We start from the raw sequence: 12,381 nt of genomic DNA on the forward strand, positions 1-12,381 counted from the left end.
AAAACCTAAACTATGCTAGACATTTTGCATATCTGTTATACAGGGAATACAGCAACAGAGTTAACAGGGAAGTCAAAATTACCCAATTAAAATATAATTATAAAAATAATCCACCTAATGAATTCAGTATCATATCTGCATATTTTCTATTCAGTCTTCTATTTCATGAAAAATACATAAAGAACGTAGTATTCAATAGCAAATGTATAGCATAGAGCTTGGGAGATTCAAGAGAAAGTGGAGAGAATAATATTTAGGTCAAAGTTCAATGTATCTTACACTCCTAAGCAAATCAACTGGCATATTTTCTACATGTTTGTGTTCTCCTAAATTTCTAAGAATTGCAAGAAAAAATAAATTCAGTGAATTACAGGCAATTTATACAATGGTGTTACAGTTTTGCAATGTAAGCAAGCAATGGTAAAATGTGTTATTTTCCTCGTTAAGCCAATTTAATGTATTAGTTTGTAGCATATGGCATGTGAGCCTCATGATAGGAGAATAAGCTTAGGTTTTTATTCCATCTACCAATAGGTGCCAGCATTCATTCAGTTCCCTCCAGGCATGGTAATTGTTCACATAACAGCAGGATGCACATCTAAACTCATGGCAATAGCTGAGAAATTGAGTTTGTCTTACATTTTTCTCTCAAGCCTTTATTATACCGTGTATTTCAGAGTGGTGACTTGATTTTTATGCAATTTAATGCTCTTGCTGTGAGTATCATCTTTGAGAACTTATGATCTTTCAGTTCATTCTTCATTCAATAATGTATTTATGTGTTCTGTACATAGCATTATTTCGATACCAACTATTCTGTCAAATGTTCCAAAATAAGTCAATTCATGCAAACTGGGCCAAATAAATCAGTCCTAAGAAATAGGCCATCAATTCCATTACACAAGTGAAGGGTAAGAAACACTGTATTACAGTAAAAAGTAGAACAACTGTAGACACTAACGTATGCATTACCAATATAGCAACCCTCTTATTTTGGTACATGCCACTTCTATTATTTTTAGGACAGTGATTACCATAATATAAGTTAAGTTCTGATAGGGGGTTGTGCTATAAAAGGAATTATGGTTTGTCTTCAAGTATGGCCATTTCAGGTAAGGCATCATAGAAGAAGTCTCAGACCACTGCAAGATAATATTAACATACTAAAATATCTAAAAGATCGGAAACATAAAAGTATTTTCTAAGAACAAAGAGAAACTCATGAAATCAATAACCATATTTTGAATCCTTAAAGGAGAGTATCAACTATATTACTTTCGCCATCTTTGTAACGAAACAAACTCTTTGTGAATTCATTACATGACACAGTCAGATTTTTTATTCTAAGCAACAAAAACTAACTCTGTCTTTCTTAGGCAGAAAATAATACATTTGGAAGAATGTTTGGTCCCAGAAAGCACAAGAAGAGAATCTGACTCAGAAAATGGGCCTAACTCAAGGGACCCTTGGCTGAGGGACTGGCACAGTGAGCCTGCCTCACTGATGCATCTGCCATCCTTGCCTCTACACTGGCACCAGTCAATGCTCCCACTACTGCCTCCAGACGTGGAGGGTAGGAACACAAATTGCAATCTCTTCCTTCTCTAGGGGTCACTTGGTCTAGAGTCAAAGTCTCAGGAAAGAGATTAAGCATCTCTAGATTAAGCAACCTAGATCACTTGCTCACTCCTAACCATCTGAGTCTGTTAAGGGTTGTACCTTTTTTCTTTGGAATCTGCCTTCTTTAAGAAACACATACCATTCAAATAGGATTAAGATGCCTGTGAATTTATAGACTTCAAGCAAACTAACTTTTTCAACCTTTCTCTATTCATTTATTAATCGCTTAGTTATATGCTTTCTTAGTTTCTAACACTTTCATTTTATAATCACTTTTTAACCTGCAATAACACTGTGAGTTATGAAGTTAGATATTTTCTACTTTGTATAGATGAAGATAATAACATCTAAAAAACTTAACTTGAATGATTGAAACTCAGATCTTTGACTAAAGTCAAGTGGTCATTCTTCTACATTTATATCACGGACATATTTTTGTATTTGCCTTTCTGTCTTGCTTCATTTAAGTGATGGACAAAATGTTATAATTATCTTAACTAATTAATGATATTCATGTAAAGAATGAAAAACACACACTATAACTTGAAGATATACATTCACTCAGTGTGAATTATTTCCCAAACTACATATTGTGGTCATCATATATAAATGGCTAACGAAAACCATGTATTCTTTGAAGCTCAGTTTGGCTGATTCCCAACAGTTTATATTTTTCCACATTTTTCACCCATTTTAAAATGAATGTATTCTAGAGTGAAATTAATTAGTCAATTTTAGTCTTTGTTTTCTAAAATATATTCGAGGATGATTTTAAATATTACAAAGACTTAAACTGATTGCAAATTGATCATCTTTATTTTTTAAGGTTGGATTTTGATAGTTCTCCACTTTATAATCAAAGATCCAAGTCACGATTTGTGTAGACTTTAATAAAGAAAAAATTTGCTTGAGAACTTCTCTCTCAAGTAACAGTGTGCCACTTATAATAATACACCATTTCCTTCTACAAAACTGATTATATTCTAAATGCTGAATAGTGGGCAGAGACACAAAACTTTCAGACTGCTTCTGCTACACGAGCATTTCTTCAGAGTTTCGTTACTAGTACCCTCAGGTTTGAATCACTTGGAATTCTTTTGCAGCCATATATTTTCACATCTGTGTACTGTAACAAAATAGTTACCAATGCTAGCTAGGATATCTTTCCTGACAAAAGACATTACAGGTTGGAAAAACTCTAATATAAAACATCTGTTGAAGTAGAGAAAACTGACGTGTAAAGAATTTGCATTGTTCAAGCACAAGTTGAAATTTTTCACATTTAAAATGATTTTTATGATCCCTATTTTTGTAAAACACTGTCTTTTGTAATCATATGAAAGTTAGCGAAAGATTGCTTTATCTTGGTCACTTTCAAGGATACCTTAAGGCTAACGTGATTTTGTAGATATAACTTACATCTCTTGGGAAAATATTAAAGTACTTGTGTCAAGAACAATCTTAAAATTATTTTTGAATGCTATATTACCTTGCACATTGCTGGGACTGTAAACAATGGCCAATTAGTTTGGTATGTTTATTAAGAGAACATGAGCTTTTCTTTCAATATTGAAAAAAGTACTATTACATTATGTAATTGAAACCTGAGTAAATGAGAAAATTATATGATGTATTAACAATCTTGTATGGCATATATTAAGCCCCCATATTATTAAAATGAAATGAGTATATTATAGGTTGATAATGTTTTTATATACTACATTGTTCTCAAAGCTAATTGAGAAGCAAATTGGACACATTTTATTAAATGCTCATCACATATTATCATCCCATCACAGTATGGATAAAAAAAATAGTGTTTATAATACAATATAAGAAAAGTTAAAAAAAATAGAGGTATAATCTAATTATTATGTCTAAGGACATAAGAAATGGTATAACCATGAATTTTTTTTCAAAATAGTAAATGAAATGTTGTTTCTTTCAGTTAAGTTTCAGATAATACCCCTTTTTCCAAATTCCTCATGGTCCTTCACATTCGATATGTAATTTTCCATTCTTCTGGAAAAGAAAAGCTGTTGTATTGCTATTCTTTAGTACACATTACATATAGTTGGGGCAACATTGCACTAATCATTTTCTTCCCCTGGTAGGAGGCGACTATCATGCGTTATCCACTGCTGAAGAAGATGAAGCAGGCTGGTGCATATCACCCAGATAAGTTCGAGTGTATTGGAAAGAATTAGACAGGATCCCTAGGTTCTATTTCTGCACATGCCATAAAACAGCTGGGAAGAAACAAAATTTAGAATTGCAAGGAGATTTTCAACACACATAAGATGCAGTCCCATATTTTTTTCGGGGTGCCAAAACATTGTTACCAATCTGCTTGAACATGTAAATTAATAGGAAAATTATCACCTCATAAAATAGTCCATTCCATTTCTTTTCTATGGCATTATTGTTATGACCGTCATTCCCTTGGGCACTCAGTCTTTTTGATACAAAAGAGGTGCAATGTGATACGTTCCTTCCAAACTCACTGCACTTCATACAAAGACTTCTCTTTTCCAGGTAAATAGAGTCTCAGTTCTACAAATTGTATTTTCTATAATACTTTCTAAACTTTTTATATTATCTAGCAAAATGTTTGGCAAATTATCCATATGCTGCTAATTGAACTTGTTGCTTTCTTCAATATGTAATTGTTTGCTAACGTTTTTCCTGTGACATAGATGACAGAACCTCAGACTAGGTATGTAGAACATGGGGGAATATTGCTCCCCTTGGTTTAAAAATCAGAATTCTTTTAATCGATTATTCTTTATATTAGAATTTGAGAACTCAAATGATGTGCTCATATGGAGATCAGATTATTTTCATAGATATTTTCATTAGATTGTGTCTCCTTCATTCTGTACTTATCTTCTTGAATATGTTTAACCATAAATAAAGTCTGCATCACTCATTCACCTAATTTTGATTATTTATACCCGTCATTTCAATATATTAGAGCATACTTAAATTTAAAAGTTTTAACTTGCATATACACTCTCTAGTTTGACTTTGTGCAAAGGACCATTATTGAATAAAGACTAAATATAAAATTACCTACTAGTTTTCATTAAAATCTCCCAATATAGAATCATGAACTCAGAAATTCCTGCTAGCATTCATATTGAGAATCTCAATTATTAATTCAGGTTAAGTTTAAAAAAATAAATTTCTGTGCCCCGGCTTTCTCTTCTTCCTCTTTTTTATTTTATTTTTATTTTTTTTAATACAAGGAAGCATTATAAATCCTTCTACCACATTCACTTTCTAAAACATCTAACCTTCCTCTACTCAACCTAATATTCGCATTGCCCTAATACATCAGTGTCCCTATGTATTGTCTGATGACAACCGCCTCTGAAGTGGCGCCTATGTGTCATTGCCCTCTCTTCTAATACCTGCAACTTGGAACTTCCCTTACAATATGCTTTTTGGTGGCTGTCTACCTCTTGGTCAAGGCTGTCTGGCCCAGACTGCACCAGACCCCATCAAATCCCGGTTCTGATTAAAAAAAAAAAAAAGATCATGATGATAAAAAAAATTCAAAAATGCTTCCTTTTAGGGATTTCTTATGGGAATATTTCTGTACTCGGGAGAATCTTTGAATGGGAAATTAATTTCATGCTATTTAGAACTCTATTTAAGTCTGGATTAGAACTGTTTAGGTTTTCGGGTTTTGATGAATTGATTTGAGTGGTGCAGCACAGAATACCCAATTTCTAGGGAATCATGTGCAGAAAGGGATACAATTCTGCCTATATTCATTCTTCAGTGTTTTTCATGGCCCTGGAAATGCTGTGTCGATTTTTATGTGATTATGATAGCAAACATCTGGAATACCAGATGTGAGCAGACACATTAAGGGACATTTAATCTATACATTTAAGAATGAGTCAAGTTAATCAGAAAACTCATTTCATTTCTGAAAATGAGTTAGATAAGCCAAATCAATAGTAAAAGTCTGTATAATCTGGAAGACAAAAGATTTTAAAAGAGACCATATGGCGCTTAAGACAAGAAATAATATGTGAGTTAGTGTGTGTGTGTGCATGTGTGTGTCTATACAAAAATTCAAACTCCTTTGCAAGTCATATATGTCCCTGAGAAGAGAAGGCTAAATAAATGAAGAAAATTAGATGTGCATATGTTCTTCATCCATTAATTATATAATAATTATATTTAGAACATGGATCGGATATAAAGATTTTCGTAAATATGCCTGGAGAAGTATACTATAGATTTCATATACTATATTCCAAATTTCAGAGAAATATTAGCTTCATCACATAATTTCTGATTACTGAAACTATATATATATGAAACTATATATATATATAAATGATAAAGATTTGTAAATATTATGTAAATCTTTGATTGTCTCCCAATAAATTCTGCTAACAAAGATTTAATTTAGAAAAGGGGCATTTCATCTGAACATGTTTAATGCTTAAACCATCAAGCAACTCTGACTGCTAAAACTGTTAAACAACTTTTTTCTTAGAAGAAAAAAATGTATACACTCCATCTTGAGATGTTTGGAGACAGCTGAATTGACATATAAGGAAACTTGACCATGGTCAAGATTCAGAGATTTAGAATTCCATAATTCAATTCTACTCATTATGAAAACAAAGATGAGACTTTGCCTCACATGTCAATCAGTCTATTAAAAATTACCCCTTTTTTCCTTACAATATTTTATAAAGATTTATTCTCATTCTTTATTACATAAAAGAATCAACTTAAGAGTTAGCCAAAATACAGATTTCTTGTCCTACAAAACTAGGAAATCAAAATTTCTGGTCTTGGGACCCAGAAATCTGTATTTATAATAAATACTTCAGAAAATTTTGATGTTCTTTACTGTACTGTCTCTAGTTTTCATGTAAATGTATAAATACAAAAATTAACATACATTTATAAAGTCATTTGCATAATCTTGTTTTGGAGTCATCTTATATTGCTAATATTCTGCTGTGAATGCTTCATTTTATTGTTTTTCAATAGATATTAATCAAGAGACTGCTATGTTGCAGCCCTGTGCTAAGTCTCATAATACAAAGATGAAGACCTTTCCCTACAGAAACTTTGAATGTAATAAAGAGACATATCATTTAGCAAATACTGATATTAAAGTTAGCAAATGGAAAAGTAAACACAGCATGGCGATAGCTTAGTGAATGTTGTAAATTTGAGGTTTTGAAGAAAAACAAAAAGGAGGATGCCTCTGCCTCTTCTCAGGTAGATCAGAGAGATGTTTTGTAGAAGTAAGGCGTGAGCTAAAGCTTGGAAGAGAAGTAAGAGGAATGAAATGGGTTAGGTGTTCTATTCAGAGGGAATGGCATGAACAAATGTGGAGAGGTCTAATGTGTTTCAGAAGTGAAGAGTGTAATTGGGAAATAATTGAAAAGGAAGGTGCAGGGAGGTATGTACCTGATCAATGAAGTGTCTTTAAATAGATATTAGCTTGTAGGCAATGGAACCATTACAGGATTTTAAAAAGACTAATATGATCAAATCTGTATTTTAGGAAAAAAATCAATTAAGTGACAGTATGATGAAAATGGAAGTCAAAGCTATTTAATAATACTTCAGGACACAAAAAGTGGGTGCTTGAACGATTGCAATAATCATGGGGGTGAACAAGAAGAACTCTTCACAAATTTACAATTCTATAAACTTAGTTAAATATAAAAGCAGCCCCAATTCAATTTGAAAAAAAAATCCACATAGACCTTCAGAATTAAATTAAGTGATACTACATGAAAGATATATGCAATATAAGAACAGTTACATATTTGAAGGGAAACTTGATAGAAAACACAATGATTAAACTGACTGTCGTCACAAAGACTTATAGAAATTTAAAGTTATGATAAAATTCAGAATCATCTTGTCCAAACCAAAGTAGATTTAGTTGAAGTTGCGGACTGCAGGGTGAGTAACTAGGGAGCTATGTGTTTAATAATTAAAAAAAAAAAAAGCATAATACTGAGGGATTCCATCCCATTACAGAGATACAAGGAGCGATTTTTAAAAAGGATTTGTTATGATTGAGAGAGAATGAGAAGTTTGAATAATAGGAATGATAATAATAAAGCCAACATCTTCACATTTTATTTTCTATATTTTTCTCATCATTGGGTTATAAGAAAATAGCCTATTTATTTCACACTTATATTAATCTTTACAGAATTCTTACAAAAATTAAAAATTATGTGGTTGAGTTTAACTAATTATAAAAATTTTTGTTTTTATGCAACAGTAATTTATTTTAAGAAATCTCTGTTTTAAATTACATTAATTATAAGCAAAGCTTATAATTGTTTCTATTGAGCTAGCTAGATAGGTATCATCTATCAATTCACATACATAAACATATATTCACACATATATACATGTGCATGCATACATTTAGATATTCCTGCACATATAAAACATGCAGATAATTACACACACATGCACATTTTTGAGCACAAAAACATAATTTATATTTTCTTTTTACCACAAGTACTGCCTCATGCTCTGGGTTAAAAAAAAAAAAAGTCAATATTTTTTTCCTACATTAACTTGTACTCCTTGTGTGTATAATTACTGGAAAAAAATGTAAGAAAATAAATACAATTTTACTACTTAATGAATAGTTAATAAACACACATGTTTTACCTGGAAGCTACAAATATTACAAATGTTATTATCAGCAAAAATTATATTTTTATTATAAGGTTCTTTAAATATATTTTGGCAAACATGTATATCTATCCTGTACAACGGAATCTAAAGTATAATTTCACTTAAAATTTATGGTATAGTCACAAATTACAGATATAAAACAGTTTTAAATGTCGAATCCATTCTCATCAAAAACCTAGTTTTTCATTCTATTTTAAGATCTGAAGATAAAAGAGTAAATTAGAATAAAAATCTATGTATTTTGTATTATTTATGATGATGCTAAGCATGTCATTTTTGCAGACATTAAAATTTACATATTCTCAGTGATTTTAAGGAAGCCTGTAATGATGGTGCATTGAATTCCACAATTTAGAAAATCGCCAGTAACATGAACGTTTGAGCCCCAAATTTGCTAATGTACTGATAACCAATATTAATATACATACAAACATTAACATATGGAGGTTTTTTTTTAAGCAATCATCAATGGAACCCATAAAAGGTCTAAAGCATGTATTGAGATACCACACAACTCAGCAAAGTTTCATGAAATATTAATGTACTTTTTAAGTCATTTTAAAATTCAGTGATTAATAATTGATTAGTCTATAAAACAGATGTATTGCACAACAGCATTAACACTGTACCAAATTTACTTGAAAATTAAATTTGTTCTAATCTTACCTTTTTTTTTTTTTTTACAAAAAGGGAAGAACAGGTAAAATACTCTTCTTTTTCGATGACATTCTGAAACCTAAAGTCTCTACTCATTGTCTTATTAAAAACATCTTATAGAAAAATAAATATTACAAAAACATATTGTAATTTTAAAGAAAATATTTAATGAACTTAAAACAATAAGTCATTTTCAGTAAGTAAATATACAATGATGCAAGTAAAACACCTGGGAGAAGGAATCATAGCACGTTTTCCAGATTACCAGTTGTTTCACTAGAGTCAATATCTAAGATGTTATCATTGAAATCAACAAGCCAACTCTAATTTTACATTTAATTCCCTTTAGAATTCAGAAAATACTTAGAGGGTTAAAAGTCTAAATTTTCAATTTCATAGAGATGGGAGGGAATGCATCTTAAGAAATTTAAGAGAGAATTAAGCTCAAAAGTCAAGGATGATTGGTTAGTCTTAAAAACCCCATAGATTTTTATAATTAAGACTAAGTTAAATATGGAAGATTTGCCTAAAAACTCTATGACATCAGCAGAGGGAATGCCTCGCCCGACCCTTTTAACTTAAACCCACGCCCGTGTGTGTGTGTGTGTGTGTGTGTGTGTGTGTGTGTAGTCAGATATCTACTCATTCCTTTACCAGGTTTATATATTCAGGCCATTCTATATCCCCATTTTTTATTTTGAAATAGTACACATGTTAGATACATGTGTAAATTATGAATTATAACAGTAAATAATTAAAGATCTGTGAACTCGCTCTCTATTTAATGAAAGGAAACGTTACTAAATCTTTTTTTTTTAACCAGTTTGTCTGTCTTCCTCTCAGAAAGAACACACACACACACACACACACACACACACACACACAATTTCCAAATCGGTTTGTTTTATTATTCTCTTTATTTTTATAATGTATGTATTACTTGTAAATGTACTACATTTTTTAAATTCGTTTTTTGCTTTTTCTTACAAAAATGTTTTCATAATGTATATACTTTCCATTTTTACAATTTTGATGCTCATTGTTATAATAAAATTATTTTTATCTTTGTATACTCTTCATTCAATAAAAAGTTATTTAACCATTCTTTCAATGGACAGTAGGTTGTTTCTCACTATATGACATTAAAGAAAATGCTACAATGGTGTTCTTTTCCATGTTTCTTAAGACAAACCTACAAGGTTTTACTCATTTGCAGGATGTAACTAAATTATTTTCTAGAATCATTATATCAGTTTTCACCCACAGGCTGTAGAAGAACATTCTCGAACACAAGTGTGCCAGCATTTCATAGTTTTACAAATTTTTATTCTTGCCAAATTAGTGGTACCAAATATTAAGGCTAAGCATATTTTCATATATGTATTGAATGTTTGCGTTATCTTATGATATGCTTATTTATAAACTTTGCCCATTTTTCTATTAGATTTAATTTTTATTATTAAATTTCAGTATCCTTTAATTTTTATGTCAACTAATCCTTTGTTGATTATATGTAAAGCAAATATTTTTGTAGATTATGTTTTCTCCTTTATGGTGGCCACACTTCTAAAATAAGCCCTGATCATATAGACTGCAATTAACTAAATGAAAGTGTGTTTTCCTTAAAATTCCTGAAAGACTTTGACAGTTCAAAGCAGCACAAGTCTGCAGATTACAAACAGTTTGAATTATGTGGATATGAAACACATTGTCCCCACTTTGTAGCTATCACTTGAGCACCATCGAAAATGGGGCAGACACAAAGATCTGAACTTATAACATCTATTTCTGAGATGCAGCAGAAGGGGCGAGAACCTTTAGATGGGTTTGATGATGACAGGCAAATTATTTCAGTTGAAGAGAGCAGGAGAAAGAGAAAAGACAGGAGACATTTGAATACTAAAAATATCAATTTCTAAAACTGGTAGGACAAATTTAATTATAACAAGGGTGAATTTCATGCAAAATGAATCAATGTTTCAAATAGAGTATTTGTCTAACAGTTATGTTGATCCTGTTACTGTCCCAAGAGTATTAGACCAGAAAAATGATTATATATTATAATTACAAATTTGTAGATAAATTCGACGGAAGCTTTTTACAATCTTTGGTGACAAATACATGTATGTATTTAGGTTTCTTTGGATCACATAACAGTTTTGTCAATTCTAGCTGCTTATACTAGTTTTCAAATCTTATAATCCTAATAAAGTAATATACAGAGTTTTAAAAATTAACTCACATTATCAATGTTGAGAAACAATTCCTTATGACATTTCTGCACATGTATTAATCAGCTTTTGTCCTGGACTAAATTTCAAGGATGTTTTTCTAGCAAGAAACCTTAAAAGATAGAAACAGTGTCCTGTTTCAGGATTGCATACAGGTTTGTTTGCAGAGCAGTTTAAAAGATAGAATGTCACCCTTGGAAAAGTGTGAATAGGTTTGCTAATAGCCATTTTTAAAAGATAGGGGTTTCCTAAGCTCAGGGTTCTTCAGCTGTGACAGTAGCCCAGAAGATGTAACATCCACCTGAGCCAAGCTCTGCTTCAACTGCGTGGAACAAGGCGGACAAGGGGAACTGATTCACTGTCTGTTATATGGCACGGGATAAAGTAATGATGTCCTTTGTCTCTGACCCGGGAGTCTCATGCCCTCTGTCAGCATCTGTGAAGGTGTGGTAGGTTAGTAACATGTTAGTTTGTAAAAAGGGTAATATCTAGGATGCTGCACAGCCCTTGAAATATAAAATGATGCTTCTTTCGCTGTAATTTTTTGGTAAATCTATACTTTTGTCTATTACTACCACTCATTCATATGGAACTTCTTGATGGTTCCTCCAATAATAGAATGGCTTAGGAATTCTTGTAAAACTAGAGAAAATTTTTTCCTAAATGTGAATATTTCTATTATCCTATACCAATTCTCTTTTGAATTTGCTATTGTAATACATCTTTAAAACCAAAGGGTAGAATTTTCTGATATAACTAGTGTAAAAAGAAGTGCAACATTACAAATAATTCTGACCACTTAGAATTCACTTAAGTTGAAAAAATAGTTAATTATTCAGGGGATCATTTCATAAACTACATAAATTTCTAACCAATGTACTGTATACTTGAAACTAATGTTAAGATAAAATTTTTAAAAAGTAATTATTTATTATTTACATATTCTTTGTTCATAGGATACTGAATCTAATGTGAAAGTTAATAACACACCAAGATAAATACTAAAATATACCAAATTTAATTATGGGAAATGTGAGATTTCTAGTTCATATATGTATATACCCTAAATAAGAGATAAGGAAATTCCAAGGAAACCTCTCTTACTTTTGCTTTAGTAAAAGAAACATTGAAAGTTTTTAACTATTGTAAGTAATCCAAGATATCT

The sequence above is a fragment of the Pteropus medius genome, unplaced genomic scaffold, assembly GCF_902729225.1.
Source record: "Pteropus medius unplaced genomic scaffold, Ma_sr-lr_union100, whole genome shotgun sequence".
NCBI lineage: Eukaryota > Metazoa > Chordata > Mammalia > Chiroptera > Pteropodidae > Pteropus > Pteropus medius.